We start from the raw sequence: 24,270 nt of genomic DNA on the forward strand, positions 1-24,270 counted from the left end.
CTGTAAATTTTAACGCATTATCCAAGAGCATAAGCGATATACTGAATACAAAAATATACATGTGAATGAACGTCGTGAGGCAGACATCGCTCAGGTAGTGTGTGTGTAACAAAGAGCTCATGTTAGGTCGAGCAGTAGTAGGCAGTAGTAGGCAATTGAAAATTCCTTGAAACCTCATTATTTGTCCTCTCAACCAGTCATTTATTTTAGTCTAATTTTGCCATAAATTTCTTTTCTTCCCAATTCTAGTCAGCACCTTCTCATTAATTACGCGATCTACTAATCTTCAGTATTGTTCTGTAGTACCACATTTCAAACACTACTATTCTCTTCTTGTGTGAACTGCTTACCGTCCATGTTTCTCTTCTGTACAAGGCTACACGTCAAACAAATATCTCTAGGAAAGACTTCCTAACATTTAAAGTGGTGTAAGATGTCAACATACTTTGCTTTTTGCGAACAAATTTTCTTCCTATACTAGACTACATGTTATATTCTCTCTACTTCGACCATCAGTTATTTTACTGCACAAATAGAAAAATTTATCTAATACTTTTGGTATCTCCTTCCGTAATACGGTTCCATCAGTATCACCTGATTTAATTTCTCTACATTTCTTTATCAATGTTTTGCTCTTGTTGGCGTTCATTTATGTCCTCCTTTCAAGTTGCTGTCTATTGTGTTTAGCTGCACTTAGATGTCCTTTGCTGTCTCCGGCAGAATAATAATGTCATCATCAAACCTCAAACTTTTTATTTCGTCTCCTAAACTATAATTCCTACTCCAATTTTTTCTTTCGTTTTCTCTGCTGCTTGTTCAATATACAGATTGAATATCAATGTGGATAGGCTACAAGGCTGTCTCACTCCCTTCTAAATTATATCTACATCATGCTCCGCAAGCAACCTAATGGTGTGTAGCGGAGGGTATATTCGGTACCACCATCTGTTCCACTCGCGAATAGTGCGTGGGGAGAATGATTGTCGGTAAGCCTCTATATTGGCTCTAATTTCTCGAATTTTCTCCTCGTGGTCAATACACGAGATGTATGTGGAGGGAAGTATTATGTTGTCCAACTCCTCCTGAAAAGTACTGTTCCGAAATTTCAATAGTAAATTTCTCCTTGATGCACAACGCCTCTCTTGCAACGTCTACCAGAGTGGTTTGTTTAGCATCTCCGTAACGCTCTCTCACCAGGCAAACGATCCCTTAACGAATTGCGCCGCTGTTCGTTGGATCTTCTCTATCCCCTCAATCAGTCCTTCATGACAGAGATCCCAGGTAGATGAACAATACTCAAGAATTGGGTGAAAAAACGCCTTATATGCCACTTCTTTCGTGGATGAGTTACATTTCCTTAAGATTATTCTGATGTATCTGAGTCTGGTATCTGCTTTCCTCACTATCTGTTTTATATGGTCATTCTACTTAAGGTCGCTGTGAATAGTTTCGCCTTGACTTTTTACGGCAGACTCTGTCTGCAGCTGATTGTCATCAATAGTGTAGCTATGTATGCGCAATATGTTACATTTATTTACGTTCAGGATCAACTGCCAGAGCCTGCACCATTCATCAATTCTCTGCAGGTCGTTCTACAAATTGTTATTATCTTCTGGCGTTGCTACTTTGGTATAAACTGCATCATCTGCGAATAGCCTTAAAGAGCATATGACGCTTCCTACTACATCATTTATGTACACTGCACACAGCAACGGTCCTATCACACTTCCCTGTGATATCCCGGACATTACCTTTACATCTGTCGACTTAGTTCCGTTAAGAGCGACGTGTTGAGTTCTATCTGCAAGAAAGTCTTGAATCCAATCGTAGGTCTGCTCCGATGCTCCGTAAGCTCGTATTTTTTTCATTAAATGGCAATGTGGGACGGTGTCAACTGCCTTACTGAAATCAAGGAACAGTGCGAGCTGATCATAGTATGAAGGCTTTCACGACCGGATGACATATCTTCTGGTAAACCTTCCGGGATGTAAGGTCGTGGTCCATGAAACTCTTCAGCTCCTAACGTTTCGTCCAAAGCTGCGCTGGACATCTTCAGAGGGGTGTTTCTCCTCCGGTGAGTCTTACCGACTGACGGGTTGGACGTCTGAGAGCGACTTATATATAGTAGAAAGTGGGCGTGGCCAGAGTTACATGTGATATGCAGAGATAATCTTTGTCAGAGATAAAATTTAACTATCGATCGTAATCTCGTCACGGATAAAACTGTCTAGCAATTCTGTAGTGCTACTGTCCAAATATCACTAAGTTTCATCAAGTGAAGTTTTCCGAAACAAAAATTTTATCTACGACGGCGAACTATTACCCACGGCTTTGTAGAGAAGCAATTGAAATATATAAACATAGGGATAATTTTAATCGGAAAGAAGAGACCATGAAACTTAGTGATATTTGGACAGTAGCACTACAGAATTGCTACACAGTTTTAACCGTGACGAGATTACGATCGATAGTTAAGTTTTATCTCTGACAAAGACTATCTCTGCATATCATGTGTAACTCTGGCCACGCCCACTTTCTACGATATATAAGTCGCTCTCAGACGTCCGACCCGTCAGTCGGCAAGACTCACCGGAGGAGAAACACCCCTCTGAAGATGTCCAGCGCAGCTTTGGACGAAACGTTAGGAACTGAAGAGTTTCATGGACCACGACCTTACATCCCAGAAGGTTTACCAGAAGAGCGAGCTCAGTTTCGCAGCATCTCTGTTTGCGGAATCCATGCTGATTTTTATAGATGAGATATTCATTTTCAAAAAACGTCATAATTCTTGAGGATAAAACATTACAATTCCCTTTCATGCCCTTCGACGCTTACAGATACCTACTGATTTCTGTCTATGTTGTAGATAATCTTTTGCTCCCTGTATTTTATCCCTGCAACCCTCAAAATTTCGAAGAGTATATTCCAGTCAACATCATCAAAAACTTTTTTCTGAATCTACAGATGCTATTAACATACTTTCTAGGGTGGATGATAGTGTCAGCATTGCATCGCGCGTTCCTAAATTTCTTCTTAATCCAAACTGATCTACCCCAAGTGTCGGCTTCTACCAATTTCTCCATTATTTTGTAAATAATTCGTGTCATTATTTTGCAACCGCGAGTTATTACACTGGCGGTCCAATAGCATTCACAGCTGTTAGGATCTGACTTCATTGGAAATGAAATTATTACATTCTTTTTCAAGTCTGAGGATATGTCGCCTATCTCACATATCTTGCACATCAGATGGAATAACTTAGTCGTAGTTGGCTCTCAGTAGAATCTAAATAATTCCGAGGCTTTGTTACTATTTCGGTCTTTCTGCAATCTGTCAAATTCTTCTCGCTGTATCATATTTCCCATCTCATCTTCACATACTTTCTCTTTTCTTTCTAACATTGTCCTCAAGTTTTTTTTTCCTTATATAGACCCTCTACATATTTCTTCCAACTTTCTACTTTCCCTTCTCTACTTAGTATTGGCTTGCCATTTGAGGTCTTAGTATTTATGCAGTTGCTACTTTTTTCTTCAAAGGTTTCTCTGACTTTTTTATGGTCATACCTACCTCTGCTCTAGTTTCTCATGCTCCTACAGCTTTCCATTTGTCATCTAATAATTCCTGCTCAGCTATTCTACACATCCTATTAGTTTCGCTTTTTAGATGTCTGTATTCTCTTTCGCATGCTTTATTTGCTGCATTTTTATGATCTGTCTTATCGTCCGTTAAATTCTATATTTCATCTGTTATACAGAGATTTTTACCAGGCCTTGCCTTTTTACCTATGTGATGCTCTGCTGCCTCCATTGTTTCATCTCTCAGGGATACCCATTCGCCTCTGTCTAAGCTACATCTCCATAGTATACTTCCTTCTAGGATTTCTAGTACCACTCTCCGCCATGACTTCTGTCAAGAAGGTGGCTTTCCAAATGCTCTCAAAAATGGGTGCTTCTCACTACGACTTGTTCACTGAGTTAAACAGCATTAGGATATTTCTGATAGTATTTTAAACATAACTGCACAACAGCAACGGTTCCACGTAATAAAATTATAAACAGCCGACCAGTTGCAATGTTCCTCCCACTGGTCCAGGTGGTTCCCACCAATTATATATCACATGAGACTGGTATTGAGTTACATCACAACCTTGGCTATAACTCACACAGGTACAGCTTTACCTAGGTTTTAACAAATTTAAATTTGTCTTCTTCAGAAGGTGGCAATTTTACATTAGTATGGACTGATGTATCATCGCCGTTTTTGCAAATGTCTGCATAGATCCATTTGTCAAAATTAAAATATAGCCCTAAAAATAAGGTTTGTCACCTAAATATAAATTAGTACATGGATGTTGCAGAGCTCACAACCGACTCTGATAATAAAAATTTTCCCTCTCCTTAATCAAATCCTCCAAACGTTTATCCATCTCACCTTTATGAAGCAATTTCAGTTTTCAGGTCGGATCCAGAAGATTGAGCCTGCTGTCAATCAGGCTTGGAGTGACTATCAAGCACACGATTTTCAACAAACTGCGTGCTTCAAAACATATAACTCTGAGATATGTTCAAACACATTTCAACGAAAGTGGTAAAGGAAAAGTGTTAAACTGTAAACAGAAACGTGAAATCATTATAATTACGAGCGAGATTATTGCTGCATGAAGATTAGAAATATAACATGAATAAGAAAATTAATCATAATTCCCACCATTTTAATTCCCTCCCACTGGTCCAGGTGGTTCCCACCAATTCTATATCACATGAGACTGGTATTGAGTTACATCACAACCTTGGCTATAACTCACACAATGGTGTAAGGTGTATTGGTGGGAGCGGGGTTTGCCTGGATGAGCGTGATCAATTGCTGGTGATTACCCAGGGGAAGAGGAGTGCGCGGTGACCCCGAATATAACCAGCCCAAGTGCATAACCAGACACCAGAAGCTCTTACCAGTTACCCTGAAATACGATAATCATCTGCACTCGCTTCCCCAGTTTTTCTACTACTTATCAGTTACAGCATTATCTTATCACCGGACGTGTGGGTTGGCTACCCCCACCCCCTTTGCCTCTGGGCTCCCCCTCTGCCCCCACCCTCCAACGTCGGATGAACCATTCACCTCGCTGCAGTGGGGAATCTTATGTGCCTCAACGGTATACGTAGCGACTGTAGGAGCAACCACGAAAGAGAATCAACGGAGACGCCAAACCAACCACTGGATTCTGAAGAGGAGCAATAGCCTCTTAGGTAGTTGCAGGCGCAACAGTCTGGATGATCGACTGTTCTGACCTTGAAACACCGCCTGGTTATGCTGGTACTGCAAATTTCTGAAAGCAAGGGGAGACTTGAGCCATTATTCCACTTAGTTCTCTGGGTGGGGCCTACTCAGGAGGATTTGTCATCAAGAAAAACAAAATTAGTATGAAACTTTCTGCCAGATTAAGACTGTGTGCCGTTCGCGGGCAAGTGCTTTACCGACTAAGCTGTTCAAGCACGACTCACGACCCGTCCTCGCGGCTTTACTTCGGCCACACAGAAGTTCTCCGGCGAAACTTGCAAGACTACAACTCCCAGAAGGAAGGATACTGATGGAAATGTACACTACTGGCCATTAAAATTGCTACACCCAGAAGAAATGCCGATGATAAACGGGTATTCATTGGACAAATATACACTCCTGGAAATTGAAATAAGAACACCGTGAATTCATTGTCCCAGGAAGGGGAAACTTTATTGACACATTCCTGGGGTCAGATACATCACGTGATCACACTGACAGAACCACAGGCACATAGACACAGGCAACAGAGCATGCACAATGTCGGCACTAGTACAGTGTACATCCACCTTTCGCAGCAATGCAGGCTGCTATTCTCCCATGGAGACGATCGTAGAGATGCTGGATGTAGTCCTGTGGAACGGCTTGCCATGCCATTTCCACCTGGCGCCTCAGTTGGACCAGCGTTCGTGCTGGACGTGCAGACCGCGTGAGACGACGCTTCATCCAGTCCCAAACATGCTCAATGGGGGACAGATCCGGAGATCTTGCTGGCCAGGGTAGTTGACTTACACCTTCTAGAGCACGTTGGGTGGCACGGGATACATGCGGACGTGCATTGTCCTGTTGGAACAGCAAGTTCCCTTGCCGGTCTAGGAATGGTAGAACGATGGGTTCGATGACGGTTTGGATGTACCGTGCACTATTCAGTGTCCCCTCGACGATCACCAGTGGTGTACGGCCAGTGTAGGAGATCGCTCCCCACACCATGATGCCGGGTGTTGGCCCTGTGTGCCTTGGTCGTATGCAGTCCTGATTGTGGCGCTCACCTGCACGGCGCCAAACACGCATACGACCATCATTGGCACCAAGGCAGAAGCGACTCTTATCGCTGAAGACGACACGTCTCCATTCGTGCCTCCATTCACGCCTGTCGTGACACCACTGGAGGCGGGCTGCACGATGTTGGGGCGTGAGCGGAAGACGGCCTAACAGTGTGCGGGACCGTAGCCCAGCTTCATGGAGACGGTTGCGAATGGTCCTCGCCGATACCCCAGGAGCAACAGCGTCCCTAATTTGCTGGTAAGTGGCGGTGCTGTCCCCTACGGCACTGCGTAGGATCCTACGGTCTTGGCGTGCATCCGTGCGTCGCTGCAGTCCGGTCCCAGGTCGACGGGCACGTGCACCTTCCGCCGACCACTGGCGACAACATCGATGTACTGTGGAGACCTCACACCCCACGTGTTGACAAATTCGGCGGTACGTCCACCCGGCCTCCCGCATGCCCACTATGCGCCCTCGCTCAAAGTCCGTCAACTGCACATACGGTTCACGTCCACGCTGTCGCGGCATGCTACCAGTGTTAAAGACTGCAATGGAGCTCCGTATGCCACGGCAAACTGGCTGACACTGACGGCGGCGGTGCACAAATGCTGCGCAGCTAGCGCCATTCGACGGCCAACACCGCGGTTCCTGATGTGTCCGCTGTGCCGCGCGTGTGATCATTGCTTGTACAGCCCTCTCGCAGTGTCCGGAGCAAGTATGGTGGGTCTGACACACCGGTGTCAATGTGTTCTTTTTTCCATTTCCAGGAGTGTATTATACTAGAACTGACTTGTGATTACATTTTCACGCAATTTGGGTACATAGATCCGGAGAAATTAGTACCCAGAACAACCACCGCTGGCCATAATAACGGCCTTGATGCGCCTGGGCATTGAGTCAAACAGAGCTTGGATGACGTGTACAGGTACAGCTGCCCATGCAGCTTCAACACGATTCAACAGTTCATCAAGAGTAGTGACTGGCGTATTGTGACGAGCCAGTTGTTCGGCCACCATTGACCAGACGTTTTCAATTGCTGAGAGATCTGGAGAATGTGCTGGCCAGGGCAGCAGTCGAACATTTTCTGAATCCAGAAAGGCCCGTACAGGACCTGCAACATGCAGTCGTGCATTATCCTGCTGAAATGTAGGGTTTCGCAGGGCTCGAATGAAGGGTAGATCCACGGGTCGTAACACATCTGAAGTGTAACGTCCACTGTTCAAAGTGCCGTCAATGCGAACAAGAGTTGACCGAGATGTGTAACCAGTGGCAGCCCATACCATCACACCGGGTGATACGCCAGTATGGCGATGACGAATACACGCTTCCAATGTGCGTTCACCGCGATGTCGCCAAACACGGATGCGACCATCATGATGCGGTTTATCAAAGTGATACGCCAGGTCATACGCCGGGTCATACGCCGGGTGATACATCAGTATGGCGATGACGAATACACGCTTCCAATGTGCGTTCACCGCGATGTCGCCAAGCACGGATGCGACCATCATGATGCGGCAAACAGAACCTGGATTCATCCGAAAAAATGACGTTTTGCCATTCGTGCAGCCAGGTTCGTCGTTGAGTACACCATCGCAGGCGCTCCTGTCTGTGATGCAGCTTCAAGGGTAACCGCAGCCATGTTCTCCGAGCTGATAGTCCATGCTGCTGCAAACGAGGTCGAACTGTTCGTGCAGATAGTTGTTGTTTTGCAAATGTCCCCATCATGGCGGCATGATCCGTTACAGCCATGCTGATAAGATGCCTGTCATCTCGACTGCTAGTGATACGAGGCCGTTGGGTTCCACCACGGCGTTCCGTATTACCCTCCTGAACCCACCGATTCCATACTCTGCTAACAGTCATTGGATCTCGACCAACGCGAACAGCAATGTCGCGACACGATAAACCGCAATCGCGATAGGCTACAAGCCGACCTTAATCAAAGTCGGAAACGTGATGGTACGCATTTCTCCTCCTTACACGAGGTATCACAACAACGTTTCACGAGGCAACGCCGGTCAACTGCTGTTTGTGTATGAGAAATCGGTTGGAAACTTTCCTCATGTCAGCACTTTGTAGGTATGACCACCGGCGCCAACCTTATGTGAATGCTCTGAAAAGTTAATCATTTGCATATAACAGCATCTTCTTCCTGTCGGTTAAATTTCGCACCTGTAGCACGTCAACTTCGTGGTGTAGAAATTTTAATGGCCAGTAGTGTAGCTTAGCCACAGACGAATGGGTAGCCTTGAGAGATGAAATAATGGAGGCAGCAGAGCATCACATAGGTAAAAATGGAAGGCCTAGTAGAAATCTCTGGATAATAGACGAGATATAGAATTTAATTGATGACTGGACAGATTATAAAAATGCAGCAAATAAAGGAGGTGAAAGGGACTGCAGACATCTAAAAAATGAAACTGGCAGGAAGTGTAGAATGGGTGAATAGGAATAGTTAGGTAACACTGAGAAAAACAAGTGAAATAGAAGGTAAAATCGGTATTCGCTTCAGCGCTACTCAAAGGGAAATGGTCATTGCTCAGATTTTAGGTGATAAATTTAAAGCAGTAGAAAGTGAAGTGATTCAGCTTCTCCCTGAATGCAACAATGATTTAATGTTGTGTATACTGAAGGTTAGCTTCTTACAAGGGTAGACAACAACAACAGAGAAGTAATTTTATTTTTTCACCGATACGTGCAACCAGGATATGACGAGTCTGTTGTGGGTATGAGGAGAAGATAGGTACTCAGGAAATCGACACTGAGAAGCCGATGAAGTGGATACAGTGTGACAGTCACGCAATTTGTCTGATCGCAGTCATCTCAACTGGCCATTTAAGGCACTACTATGGACAAGCAAACGTGTGTTGCGAACGTAATACGCACACGAGATTACATTGAGCTTTAGAGTTTGATCGTCTTTCCCCGTTTGATTGTATCATAACAGTTTGTTAGAAGCAGTGACTGCACTATCTTCCGTTTAGCTTTGCGTGGAAATCATGGAAACAAGTATCGATTACATGCAAAACATTTTTGTTAACCCAGGCCAAACAATTCTTAGATTAACTAACTGATACTTCGGGCTTAATTACCCTACAGTATTACTATCTGATGTGTTACATCGCAATTTCACGATAAAAATTTTCCTTTCCACTATACTTCAGTGGAGGATTCTGTAATATTGAAATCAACTGACGTTTGACAGACTGGTTTCACTTTAATACACATACGATTAAAAGGTGGAACGTTTTAAATGTAAATGTGAATGCAAATTTCGTCACATGAATAATACAGATGCTGCAGAATTATAAGCGAGTGAAACTGTAAGATATACGTTGTCAACTTCGGAGCCAGAGGTGATCTTTGTACGATGAAAAATATCGCATTGTTCAAGTGTTTCTAATTTGTTATTTGTATTTTAATGAGAGAATTAAAAATGTGGCATTGTTACCAGAATAAAACATGAAATCGGATAAGCTTCCTTTAAACGGAACTGCATGTCAGGAAAACCAACAGCTAATATCGCCAGTGGTTATCGATATGGAATGGCATAGTAGAAATTATGATACATACTTGACCATCGATGGTTAGAGCAGCTCAAATAAACGAAACAACACTGCTTTATGTGATTGATAAACCCTCAGTGCAAGAAACATTCTTAACGCTGACATTTTTAAAGAGTGAACCACATATTGAACCATACCTGAAAACGGAAGTTGGGAATACGGCCGAGAAAGTTGACAAAAGTGTTTTGAAAGGAAAAGGTTCTAGCAACAGCTCTTTGCCGTTTTCTTTTACTACACACATCAAAAAAGTTTTGCGTCACCTCAGTTCCCAGAGGTCCGGAGCCGGCACAGAAAATTGGAATAGAGATCAACATAAACACCATTTCAGCCCTTTCTATTGCTCATGAAAACCAAACATTGCATGTTGTACCACTATACAGCGAGAACTTCAGAGGTGGTGGTCCAGGTTGCTGTACACGCCGGTACCCAGTATCACGTCCTCTTTCATTGATGCATGCCTGTATTCATCGTGGCATACTATCCACAAGTTCATCGACGCACTGGTGGTCCAGATTGACCCACTCCTCAATGGCGATTCAGCGTAGATCCCTCAGAGTGGTTGGTGGGTTACGTCGTCCACAAACAGCCCTTTTCTGTCTATCCCAGGCGTGTTCGATAGGGTTCATGTCGGGAAAGCATACTGGCCACTCTAGTTGAGCGATGTCGTTATGCTGAAGCAACTCATTCATAAGATGTGTACGATGTGGGAGCGAATTGTCATCCATGAAGACGAATGCCTCGCCAGTATGCTGCCGATATGGTAGCACTATCGGCCGGAGGATGGCATTCACGTATCGTAAAACCGTTACGGCGCCTTCCATGACCACCAGCGGTGTATGTCGGCCCCACGTAATGCCACCACAAAACAGTAGGGAACCTCCACCTTGCTGCACTCGCTGGACAGTGTGTGTAAGGCGTTCAGCCTGACCGGGTTGCCTCCAGACACGTCCCCGACCATTGTGTGGTTGAAGGCTTATGCGACACTCATCGGTGAAGAGAGACGTGATGTCAATCCAGAACAGTCCATTCGGCATGTTGCTGAGCCCATTTGTACCGCACTGCATGGTGACGTGGTTGCAAAGATGGACTTCGCCATGGACGTCGGGAGTCAAGTTGCGCGTCAGGGAGCCTATTGCGCACAGTTTGTATCGTAACACTACGTCCTGTGGCTGTACGGAAAGCATTATTCAACATGGTGGCGTTGCTGTCAGGGTTCCTCCGAGCCATAATCTGTAGGTAGCGATCAACCACTGCAGTAGTAGCCCTTGAGCGGCCTGAGCGAGGCATGTCATCGACAGTTCCTGTCTCTCTGTATCTCCTCCATGTCCGGACAATATCGCTTCGGTTCACTCCGAGACGCCTGAACACACCCCTTTTGAGAGCCCTTTCTGGCACAAAGTATCAATGTGGACGCGATCGAACAGCGGTATTGACCGTCTAGGCGTGGCTGAATACAGACAACACGAGCCGTGTACCTCCTTCCTGCCGGAATGACTGGAACTGATCGGCTGTTGGACCCCTCCGTCTAATAGGCGCTGCTCATGCATGGTTGTTTACATCTTTGGACGGGTTTAGTGACATGTCTGAACAGTCAAAGGGACTGTGTCTGTGACACAATAACCACTGTCTTCAGAAGTTCAGTGATCCGGGGTGATGCAAAACTGTTTTTGAGATCGCCGCCCGCGGTGGCCGAGCGGTTCTAGGCGCTTCGGTCCGGAACCACGCGGCTGCTACGGTCGCAGGTTCGAATCCTGCCTCGGACCTGGATGTGTGTGATGTCCTTAGGTTAGTTAGGTTTAAGTAGTTTTAAGTCTAGGGGACTGATGACCTCGGATGTTAAGTCCCATAGTGCTTAGAGCCATTTGAATTTCTTTGAGATCTGTATATATGACATCTGTTTCTAAAGGGTTATTTGTTACGTGAACTTCATTATTAATATTAGCAATTATCTAGTGCCCCAAGAAATTAAACAGGAATCAATAACTGTAAGCTGCGGGTGCTTTGTTTTTGGAACGTACCTTGCTAAATAGACAAGGACCATAGTAAGAGAAGGCAGGTTACATTAGACGTCACAACTGTGTCGTACAGGAAAATCGTGTTATTTCAACACTGTCTGAAACTTATTTTAGGATTGTTGTGGACTGGCAAGACAACCAATCCACAGTGACGGGTAACCGAAAGGCACGCGGTTAAACTCACGCAGGCTGGCGTGAGGTCTGAAACAGGATACGTAATGAATGCTATAAAGAAAAGTACGTAGCTGCTGGAATACTTAACTTTAATCCACAATTGGTGAACATTGGTCTTGTTACTGTACATGCTTCATTAGATACATAGCAAAGGATAAATGGCGCCTTGCTAGGTCGTAGCAATTGACTTAGCTGAAGGCTATGCTAACTATCGTCTCGGCAAATGAGAGCGTAATTCTCAGTGAACCTTTCCTAGCAACGTCGGCTGTACAACTGGGGCGAGTGCTAGTAAGTCTCTCTAAACCTGCCGTGTGGTGGCGCTCGGTCTGCTATCACTGACAGTGGCGACACGCGGGTCCGGCGTATACTAATGGAGCGCGGCCGATTTAAAGGCTACCACCTAGAAAGTGTGGTGTCTGGCGGTGACACCACAAGGATTTACTTCAATCTATCACAACTTCACTAATTATAAAATTAATACAAAATAAATAGTGAGTATGGTTCCATTTAAAAAATCATGTTTTGTTTGTTTTTAGATACTTCGTTTATTGTGTCTTACGTACGAAATAAACGCTCACGGTCATGCCGTTTATTGCTCGTCATCTTGTTGTATTATCTTTGAAGCGTTCGCTAGTATTTTCGATTCGTCGTGTGTCGGGAGTTCAGTCGGGCACGGAGCGCCAGTGAGGTGCGGACAGTCAGTGCTCACCGACCGCTGGCGACACACATGATCTGTCGGACGGAAGGAGATTGTAGCGGGACGACCGTTGGTTGGTCTTTCGGTGGGTCGTCTCATTGGGCGACGTTTATTTGGTCTTTTGACCGGTTCTGGGCCTTGTCAGTTGGTCATCTTGCCGGACGTGGGTCGGTTCCTTCCTTGTGCAGAGATGTCGTGGCCAATGGGCAAGAGTTACCTCTGCATGGCTGGGTCCAAGCCAGTGTGCCCGGTCGCCGTGTCTCCGAGTTCCGAACGGACATGGAGGTGAGTCGGGTTGGAGCTGCAGTCAGCTTCGGACCGCCAAGACTCGCCCGACACGTAAGTTGAGTGGGAAAACGTCCTGGGTTGGTCGTTCGGTCGGTCGTCTCATCGAACGACGTGTATTTGGTCGCCGACCGCTTATGAAAACTCTCTGTGTGTCGAACTGATTCGTCCTTGTTGTTCCACAGTGATTGCTTTTACGATTGTTCGAGTTCTTGTGCAAGTGTGTTTACGTGGAACTGTGTGTAGCTTCTGTGATTTCCACTGAGCAGGTGAATGCTGTCTGCATACTGGAGTAGGCAGTTGGTCCGTTGCGACAGAGAGAATTAATTAGGTTGGGTTGGTTCTTCGGCCGTCTCCACGTCGTGTTGCCACCACATTATTTAGTGTTACTCTTAGCTGACTGTCTCACCTAAGATGTTGTTAGAGTTCCCTCCCTAGGCCGACCCTTGGGACGCTTCTGAGCACCACTCTTAGTTTCTTGTGATTGTCATTTTCTTTGGTCGCAGGTACTGTGCCAGGCCTTCAGCCGTGTATTAATTTTGTCTGTTCTATGTTTAGTATATGGCCTTCAGGCGAATCTCATGTGAAGTATTTTAAGATTAGGCCTTCAGCCGTGTTTTATTTAAAAGTCTTGTTTGCTCTGTATTTAGGGCTCCAACCACGTTGGTTTTGAAATGTGTGGCGTTCAGCCATAATATGTAAATCCCTGTTTGTAAGGTTTTTCTTTAACTATTCTTGAGTAATTATTTGGACCTTCAGCCGACAATATACTTTAAGTTTTCTTAAGATGTTTTTCTATTGTGCTGTGTAAAAGCTTATGTTCAAAGTCTGTCTTTTATTATGCAGAGAAATTTTTTTAATTGGTCTTTCAGCCGAAGAATTAACTTGAATTTTTCTTAATATGGCCTTTAGCCAGAATTTGTAAATGCTTGGCTTTTAAAGAATTTCCTTAGCTGATCTGAAATATTTGGGCCTTTAGCCGAGAATGTGTGTGTGAAATGTTATGGGACTTAACTGCTAAGTTCATCAGTCCCTAAGCTTACACACTACTTAACCTAAATTCTCCTAAGGACAAACACACACACCCATGCCCGAGGGAGGACTCGAACCTCCCCCAGGACCAGCATTTAGCCGAGAAGATATTTTACTTAAGTAAGGCCCTCAGCCATTTGTCTAAATTCTGGTGCCTTAAAAGGAATTATTTAGGGATATTTTAATTTTACTTAAGTAAAGCCTTCAGCCGTTTCTATAAATCCTTGTATTTTAAAAGGAATTATTTAAACTTTATTATTGAGAAATTACTTGGGCCCTCAGATGTGAAGTGATCCTTGTTGTTTTAAACAGAAAATTGTGCATTGGTTTTTGGAGGAATAAAGTTGTGTGTTCTTGGGTAACTAACAGTAACTGATATTGACCCCTTCCAGAACCTGATCCGCTCTGTCCTGCGAAACCAGATTTCAATAATCATCTTCTCAGTTTGCTATCACCCTGTATGCCAACATTGGACGTCACTAATTCTCTCCGCTGATTCATTTAGTTCTCAGACTTGCATAAGCAAACATGGTACACTGTAGACACCACCGGTTAAGCACTGCTGGATGACTTTCGGCGACGGGCAAGGATATTGCTGCCCGAATTCATGCCGCCAGTAATTATTGGTCCGTTCTACGGTATCACATTTCTTTTGGTTTAGGGGATGTGGCTATGGTTACGCTAATGGAACGGAAGCTGCCACCCTTGAGTGGCTTAACGTCTAAATGTTAACTCCGATGATGGTTTACAATTTTTTAACGAGTAAATTTTCGCTGTAAATGCTACAGCAGAGAAGTAGGAAGAGAGAAAAGTTGCTGCTGCCTGATTGTGTAACAAGTCTCACGGAGCTGACGTGTCTTTGTGCAGTAACGTTGATTTACGGCCAAGAACTGAGTAAGGCCGTTGCTGACGTCTGAGAAGCGCTGGGCCTTAGGTAGACTGTGCGCCCTGCACAGTTTACACGCAACAGCGAATACAGAGCGAAATCGACGACTTTGCGGTATGGGACTGAAAGGAAAATTAGGCTATAAAGGAAGATTAGGCTCTAACTTCCGGTCGGTGACGAAGTAATAAGAGGTCATAGTCCGAATTAGGCAAAAACTGAACAGGAAATAGGTTGCATCCGTTTTCAAGGGTCCATTTGTTTTAATGGTAGTAGGAAAAGAATGGATAACCTTAACCTGGATGGTCGGACGAGAACTGGATCTCCACTTGAATGCGAATCCAGTCGCTCTGGTTGTCACCACGACATCTCGCTCGTTGATGAGCTTGGAGTGGACTGAATAGACCTGAGAGGGACGCAAGTGAGCTGCTAAAGGAAAACTACTCGTCAAGGAATGAGCACAGTGTTCATGATCAATGCCGGCTTCATAGGAGGGCACAACAAACTACATTAAATACTGCTGTATTGTCACTTACATAATGTTTGAGAGAGGAGATACGCTTTGGAACGATAATACCAGAAAGTATAATTGAGGATCACTAAACTGGGAAGGTGATAAGACATTTTTAAACCAGAATGTCTACACCTGCAGGGCCAAGTGTTTACTTCGACGCCTACTTGCAGTCAATAACGTCACATGCTTTATCTTCCGTTTCATTTCTTGAGTCTTTATTTTTTTTCGCTTCGTAGTAGTCTCTACGTCCCCAAAAATCTTCATTGAATGTTTAATATTTCCGTTCCTGGCAATTCTTCTCCCTCTGCTATTTCCACGTTTACCATTTCAGCCAATTTTGGTTGCCTACCATGGTTTCCAACTATTTGACCATAGTTTCACCTTTCGTTTGATGTTTTCCGAGTTAAGATGATTTCTCATATTCCATTGCTCTCCTACATTTCACATTCTTTCAGGTTGATCTTTTCCGGTTTCAGAGTTATCCATCTTACATCTGACGACAGCATTTGACACTAGTAAATCACTTTTACTGCAGGACACTTTCGTAGGCAGTGGCCCGATGTTGCTCATGTCTTCCCCGTGGCTTCCTTCTGTGTAACTTTATTTCCCGATAAACAGAATTTTCTTCGCTTGTTCCAGACGCTCAATTCCTATGTACAGCTTCAGTGCGAGGCTTTTACCATGTGGCGCGTGCTGTTGTGACGCTTTCTGGCAGAATAAAATTGTGCAGCGAACCGGGACTCGAGTTCTGTCACATCCTTTCTTGGCTCCATAAAGTAGACAGGAGATGTTCTCTTGAATTTGGAAGGTAAGAGACAGATACGGAGTTGTGAGTCGTACCTAGTTAGTACAGGTGGGCAGAGAACTGTACGCAAATTTCAAAGGAGAAAATTTCTGTTAAATCATTCAAAATCGTTAATTTTTTATTTGAATTGTTTACTATTTACCCTAATTGTGTGAGAAGATTATTGAATTCATTGAATAGTTGCTGTTTATGCTTCTTACTTTCAATTAGTAGGGCTGCCTCATGTACGAACATTAACGTTGTTATCCGTTACCCTTGTAATTTTACTCCTGAATGTATCTTACGCTTTCTTTATTGCCTCTTTCACACAACAGCAATAATAAAAAACAATCAATTCATTTGCGCTGATAATAGGAGCTTATTTCTATTGTATTTGAGCTTTTTTCATTCTTACAATATTTCCTGAATTTCAGAATGTCGCTGATTCCCACTTTCCTCAATTCTAAAATAAGTATCTAATGACTTACACTTGTAATTCCGAAGTTCACGTGTTCACTGAACTGCTCTTCGAATTCTCTTTCCATTTTCGAAGAATCATCTAATAGCCGCTTTCTCGATGCCTCAAACATTTTAAAAGAAGCAGCATCACAATAATTTTCAAATAAAATAAATTAATAAAATAAAATAATAAAATAAATTAATTGGAGAAACTAGCAAATTTTTGTGAATGAATATTTCTCAAGTATACCAGAGAAACTACAACAAAAATTCACAAAATAAAATTTTGTTCCAGCCGAAAGTCAGGCGGGAAGTACAATTACATGGCAAATTCGTAGAGCCCTACGTCCCACACTGACTGTAAAAAAGGCGGAAATAGAAGAGGGACCTCAGGAGGACCCAACCACTGCGGCTATTCTGTTTAGTGGTGCATTATCAGGAAAGTTAGGACGCATTTTCCGAAAAAAAACAAGTGAGTATTGTCTTCCTCCCTCCAGTTAAAACATAGGAACCGCTCGGTAGTGTCAAGGAAGACCTCGTACTCCGTAAATCCGGATCTGTTAGGTTCCTGCCAGAGTGGGGTGACATACTTAGGTCAAATAGTGCGTATTGTCGAAGATCGCTGCCGTGAACGCCAATGGCACACCAGACTGCGGCAGTCTAAATAGTCGGCAGGCGCAGAACATTACGTATCGGCATTACGTGGAATAGGTTACGACCATAATAAGGTTCTGACACAGATGTCTAACTTCTGCGACTGTGTCATTAAAGATCTATCGAGATTCTAGTAATGGGGCAGCTGATAAGTCGTGATAGTGGCTACCTTCTTTGTAAGGCCTGGGAGCAGACATTTACTTTCATTAAGAAGAGAAGGAAGATATCCCAAAACGAAATGGCATCGGGGACAAGCAGAGCATAAGGAGGGATGCCGCCAAAGAGCGTTCCTGTGGAAGACCGCGGGTGGAGCAAAGAGTTGGGTGGAGTGGGAGGTGGGACGAAGGACTCTCAACGCAGACCGCGCACGTAGCGGCAGGTCAGAGGGAGGAGGGAAAAGCACCGCGCTAACTCCTAAGCCTTCGTTCGTCAGCGCACCTGATGATGATGGCATCGTGGTCGTGTACCGAAATACTCTCCGCGGCTGAATACTGACATATGCTCGTTCACTTGTGAGCTATTTCGTCATGAACTACGCCAGGAAAAGTTGAAGAATCACAATATAATCATGTTGTTCCCTACCGCAGAGTATGAATTCAGTACAAAATTTAAAAAATAAGAGAAATAAGTCAGCAGGAGCAGATTAATGGTTCAAATGGTTCTGAGCACTATGGGACTTAACATCTGAGGAGCGGTCGCACGGTTCCAGACTGAAGCGTCTAGAATTGCTCGGGCACCAGCGGCCGGCGGAGCAGATGTGTCAGAATCTGTACCCCAAGATTGCGTAATCAGTCTAGAGGCTCTATCAGCTGCCTGTAATAAATGAATTTTTCATTTCAGGTAACTTTCCATAGCACAGGTAACAGCTGTGCCTCTACTGCAGAAAGATGATGCAGAAGTTATGGAAACATACAGGCCATTATCATGCTGTCATCAGTCTCAAAAATAACAGAATCCATTATGAAAGACAACCTTATGGATAAGTGAATAAATATAACCTCCTGAGTGAAACCCAGTGTGCTTAATGTAGTAGTAGAAGTACAGAATTAGCCATAGTAGGATTTCAAAAGTGGTACTTGATATCCTAGAAAAGGATGAATGTGTCAAAGGTATTTTTTTAGATCCGTCAAAGGACTTTGATACTGCTGACCGTAACATTCTAGCAAAAAGAACTATAATAATTTGTAATAAGGGGAACGGCCAATCGTTTCAGTCATATCTGGAAAGCGGGGTAGAAAAGGCGGATGTAGCACAGTCTTCAAATAAATCAATAATTTCAGTGAAACGTTTATCAGAGCCCAAGTATTTTAACACCAGCGGAAAAATGCTCCTATCGGAACACAAAAATAGTCGAATAAGTTTATCTTTAAAAGACTAACAGAAAAGTGTGGAACCAGCTGTCTCAGTTCTCATTGCCTTTTCCTCAGCAAAAATTTTGGCATGCCAACAGGTTAGCGCTTGTTTAATGTAGTACATTAGAATTGCTTTTACCCAGTCTCTCTTTGTAGTTAAGTCTTCATTCTCAGCAGCTCTCTCTCATTGGCACTGCCATTGTCTACACTTGACTTACAGTATAACCCACTGCCACTGTCTCCTTTCGTCTTTCTTTCCCTCTGTTTCTGTCTCCACCGTATCTCGCAGCTCAAAATTCTTGGAGGGGAGGGGACTCCAACTTATTTTTTCCCATATACTCATGAGTTAATATTTCGATCCAAAATGCCCCCTCCATTACACCTATATGTTAAAGTTCGCCGGTCTGGGATGATCCAGATCCCCAAAGCCTAATACTCTCACTACCCACCTGCATTTTCCATTTCTGACGTCTCCTCTCCTTTTGTTCCCACTGTTTCTATCTCCACCCGTCTCTCATTCCCTTTTACTGGTACGATCTCTCACAAACCATCAACATCTCCTCTGTCTATGGCTCCCACTGCCATTGCCTTCATGCATCTCTCTTTCTCTTTCACTGTCACTTTCTGTCTCTCACCACCACTGTCTCCATTCTCTTTCTCTCCAAATGGCACTGTCTTCGCACTCTTCCACTGTCACTGTCTCTCTGCTACTCTCTTTCGTCACAAAACGCTCGAATATGTTCGAATGCCAAAATTTTTGATGAGATAGGTGGAATAAGGATTGAGACAACTGGTTCCCAGACCTATTAAAGCATTCTTCTTAAATAATTCGTACTACAAAGACAAGGAAGTAAAAATTAACACTATTTAACAATAAATTTCCTTTATTTATAATAGAGGTGGTACACGTTTTAAAGCTAGCGCAGATGTGATCATAATTAATGCACTTTTCACGCAAACTAAGTTGACACTCGGGGTGGTGGCTGACTGGAGCGACCAAAAAGCATTTCCCATTTACTGTCGCACCCAACAGCCACCTTGCCGAGTCTCAACTGAGTTTGCGTGTATAATAGATAAACAATTTGAAGTAGCAGCCATTGAACTAACAGAGCTAGACATCTACAAGAAGTTAATCATTATGGGTGTGCCGCTCACCTAGTGGTAATGTAGACACTTTCTTTACCGAATAAACTGAAGTCCTGAAAGAGTCTCAGCCCCCAAAACTAGCATAATAATATGTGGAGACATGGTTATTGACACAGGTGTTCAGTGTGAAACTAGTAATAGCTTCATAAACATTTTGAGTACTTGTGACGTGGCGCAATTGGTAAACACTGCCACTAGCGAATCAAAATATTTAACATCGGTCTTAGACCATGCCGTTACAGATATTGATAGGAAAAATTGTACAGTGTTTATAAGATATCTTGGCGTTTCTGATCATTTCTGCCCAAAAATAAAGTTAAAGACAGGCTCTGAAAAACCTGTAAAACTACAATTGGATCTTCTCGGAACGTAATATACATATGGTCATTTTTTCCATTTCCTTCGTTCCTTAGCTGCTTGAGCATTCGTTGAGGTTTATTCCGCCTTTACAACCAAACGAAAGGCAGTTCGTTTGTTGCCATACTCATTTCACTTCTGTTATCTGTGAAGCATCTCCAGAGAAAAGTTACTAATATACTGGTGTATTATGTTTTCTCTTGTTATCTTCGTGTTCTCAGGTTAGAAACTACGTTCGCAGCAAATGTTTCGTGAGATTAAATTAAAGTGATACCAAACACACTTATAACTACTACGTATCGTATTTATTTTACACATAAAATAAACACTTATTACAGTCACTGAAGGTGCTTCACAAATAATAGAAGCTAAACGCATATTACAAAAATTAAACTGCCTTTCATTTAGTTGCAAAGACGGAATATACCCCCATGTAAAATACGTACTTTTTGTAGGGCATTGGCACTTCAGACCCGGCATGAAGTGTGTACAGAAATCAATGCAGATGTTACATTCTCTAAATTCTATACATTCATTAAATTAATTTTTGAGGAGGCATTTCCAATAGTACACAATTCCAGAGTAGCAGCTAAGGAAAATAAATGGGTAACTGCGAATATTATCCCCAAGCACTTAAATTTCTCAGTCTTTTACAAAGGTACTACACAACCCATTGTCCCCAGATGACTATCACAAGTACAAAAAATGTACAGGATGGGACTGCTTGTTGCAAAAAATTCATTCAGTATCAAAATACAAGAAAATGAAAGAAAAGTATTGTGAGATGCCATAAAACAGGAACATGGGAAACAGAAACACCTTTGTAATAACAGATGGATCTCGAATAACAGAGTCCTTAGTAATTGGCAGATTATGTTGAGAGGTGGCATGAGCCCCTCTCATATTTCTATCTTACGATTTTCGTCTCTAATTGCATGCGGTGAAAAGTTGCTATTCCTTCACACGCGGACTTCCCACACAGCGTCTCTCGTCACCTGGATGGTCCAGTGACAGGCGGGCTGTGCTGATCTCGAGAGGGTTAAGCCGACGGGTGTGAGGCAGTCGAGTGAATGCTTTCCAGACGCCCACATTGTCAAGAGACACGCCCGCAGGGGCCTGAAGTAGCGGCTGGGCTAGAGGTTCCGTTACTTCGCAGAAACTTAGCGAAAACACTTTCTGGCGGGCTACCAGCGAGGCGTGGCAATGACTTGTGTACCCAGGCAGTTGTGGCGGGAAAATTCCCGCGCTTTCTGCAAAATAGTAACTGTGATTGGCTTGCTCAGGGCATAGCTCCGTGACGTAGCAAAATCAGCGCAGAAATTGGCGCCAAGAATCTCCATTGGTGGAATGGTAGTGCTCCGGCAATAGAGTGGAATTTTCCGCCGGTTTTCTAGTTGCTGATTGGAACGGTTAACCACGGCCACTGTCGTGGGGGCGGGAATGTTCTGTGTTCGGTTTTGTACGGGTGCTCTTGTGAGTAGTCGTCTCTCGCCTTTTGGTGGAAGTAGGTTACAAGACTGAGCTCTCGCTGCTCGGGTCAGCCTGCCTTCCGTGGACTGCCTAATATACTTTTATTTAATTGTAACTGTTTGACGAAGTTGCTGAAGTTTCGACTTCAACGTAACTTTCCGTGTACAGTTGGCAATTGAGCGTTCTGTGTACAAGAGGCCTATGTTGTCTGTCTTGAGCAGTTTTGGCTAATGTTGACTGTATCGGAGTTACTGGGTGACTTCGCTTCTTAAAATCAATCACTGTACGATCAGTGATTGTGTGGCGAGCTTTCTTCGTCTCCCTCAGAGGCGCATTTGTATTGCTAGGAAGTCTTTAGTCAGGAACAACCAGGCCAGGATAATTTGTTTCGGGCTATACTCGCGACATTATCATCACCACGACGGGCCGTCGAAGCAACCAGCCATTGCCTCCAGTATGCCAAATCGTGTTCTTGCGGTTAAGAAGACAGATTGGTAATGTATGTCCGCAGCACCGGCAGACAGGGATTTTCCTAGGTGATAATCAGAGCTCAGCAGAGCGCACCTGTTCGTCTTTTTCTAACTTTGTTCTGTCTTGGGTAGCAGCAATTAATGTTGGGTTGGCTATGTGTTTTCTCTTAAGATTTGAGTTGCAAGGAATTGGCTCCACATACCACTTCGTCATAATCCTCACAATCTAGTTTAGGGACAATTTCACATTCACAGCGTTTGTTTGAGTATCCAATTTGAGCCAATTTGATGTATTGTCAATGTTTCATGTGTTTTAGTTTATTATTTTGTGTTTAGTCTTAATAAATCATATTGTTATTTTGGACAGAACATTCATTCTGTTAATCGGTAGAGCAACCCTATCATTCCTCACTATGTTAATGAAACCTTCGTTTATTTAACTTATTTATCAAATTAAATTATTGCAGGTGCCAAACTCTCTTCTACTCCACTGGCATGGTTGATTAGAGTCAGTTCGCGTATTTTTTTTAATCCTTGTGCAACAGCAAAAGTCGGAGTTAGAATAGGGGGGGCTTAGAGCATCATTTACATATGTAGATTCTAGAAGAATTTAGTGTTAAATACACTGCTAGCCCCGGCACCTCGCATTGTAAACAACTGTTTCTCTGGTATTTCGGACAAGTTGCAACAAAATTTTTCTAAAGCACATGCAGCACTCACAGTGACACACGGCGAGCACAATTAGGCCTATGTAGTGTCCGAGAACAGAGCTTGAAGTCAGGAAGGCAATATAGAAATTAAAAAACAAGTCAGCAGGCACAGATGAGATCTTTTGTAAAGACGTGCACAGACAACATACAAGCCCCATTAGGAAACATAATAAATACGTCTTTTAATTCAGGTATTTTTTCGGAGTATCTACAGCACACATGAGTTGTGCACTTTCTACAGAAAAGTGCGGTAAATTGGCGAGTAATGAAAACTACAGGCCAGTTTCACTGCTGTCTGAGTTCTCAAAAATAATTGAATCAATCATTAAAGACAGAGTTATGAGTTACATGAATAAGTAGAACATATTTAACGTAGCACAGTTTCGTTACTGAATGGGAGAAGTGTAATATCGGTCATCAAAAAGTTCTGTGACTGTGCTACAGGCATATTCGTGGACTTGTCTATGGCTTTTGACACTACTGGCCATAGAAAACTAAACAAGCCAGAAGCATTGAGTGTAAGAGGAATAGAAAACCACTTTTTTAAATCTTACTTGGAGAAAAGGATGCAAAAGATGGAGATAGTTCACACATCTGCTGATAATAAATTTTTGTGAAATTATTATCAGACAAGAAATTACAAATATTAACGTTCCGCAGGGTAGTGGAGGTCCAGTCCTGTTCGTAATATATATTAATTACTTTCAGGAGAAGCATAATACCAACACTTGGAGAAAATTTCTCTTTGCTGATGACAGCAACATCTTTATCGCTGATAAAACACCAGAACTCCTATTAGAGAAAGCAAATGAAACTCTCATGATGTTTAAATTGACCAGTCTGTAATAAATTAACACTGAACGTAAAGAAAACAAAAAGTATGCACTTCAGCATAAAGAGGAACACGATTCAGTCTCATCAAGCATAGATGATAAATTTGTAGATGTGTAACAGAAACAAAGTACCTGGGCATAAACATTTGTTGTCAATTAACGGAAAGATGCTAGCATAAAGAATATCATCGGGATGTTTTGCTCTTATGCTTGTATCTTCAGATTGTAACAGCCAATGTCTTATAGCGTCTTGTGAGTTCTGTGTACAGTTGATTCTTAGCTATATGATTCTTTTCTGGGGATCGGAGGAACAAAACAGGGACACAATTTTTAAACTGCAGAAAAGGGCACTAGGAATAATAACTAGAAGTAGCAGTTGGACTCATTGTAAATAATTGTTTAAAAAACTGGATACACTTACAGCATCAAAGGAGTACATTTACCACTCTGTTGTGCTTGTCAGGGAAAACACAACTACTTGACTAATAGTTCCATGCATGGAGCAAGAGTCAATTTTGACTTACATTTACCAAATGAAAATAAAA

The sequence above is a fragment of the Schistocerca americana genome, chromosome 1 (assembly GCF_021461395.2).
Source record: "Schistocerca americana isolate TAMUIC-IGC-003095 chromosome 1, iqSchAmer2.1, whole genome shotgun sequence".
In the NCBI taxonomy this organism is placed as follows: domain Eukaryota; kingdom Metazoa; phylum Arthropoda; class Insecta; order Orthoptera; family Acrididae; genus Schistocerca; species Schistocerca americana.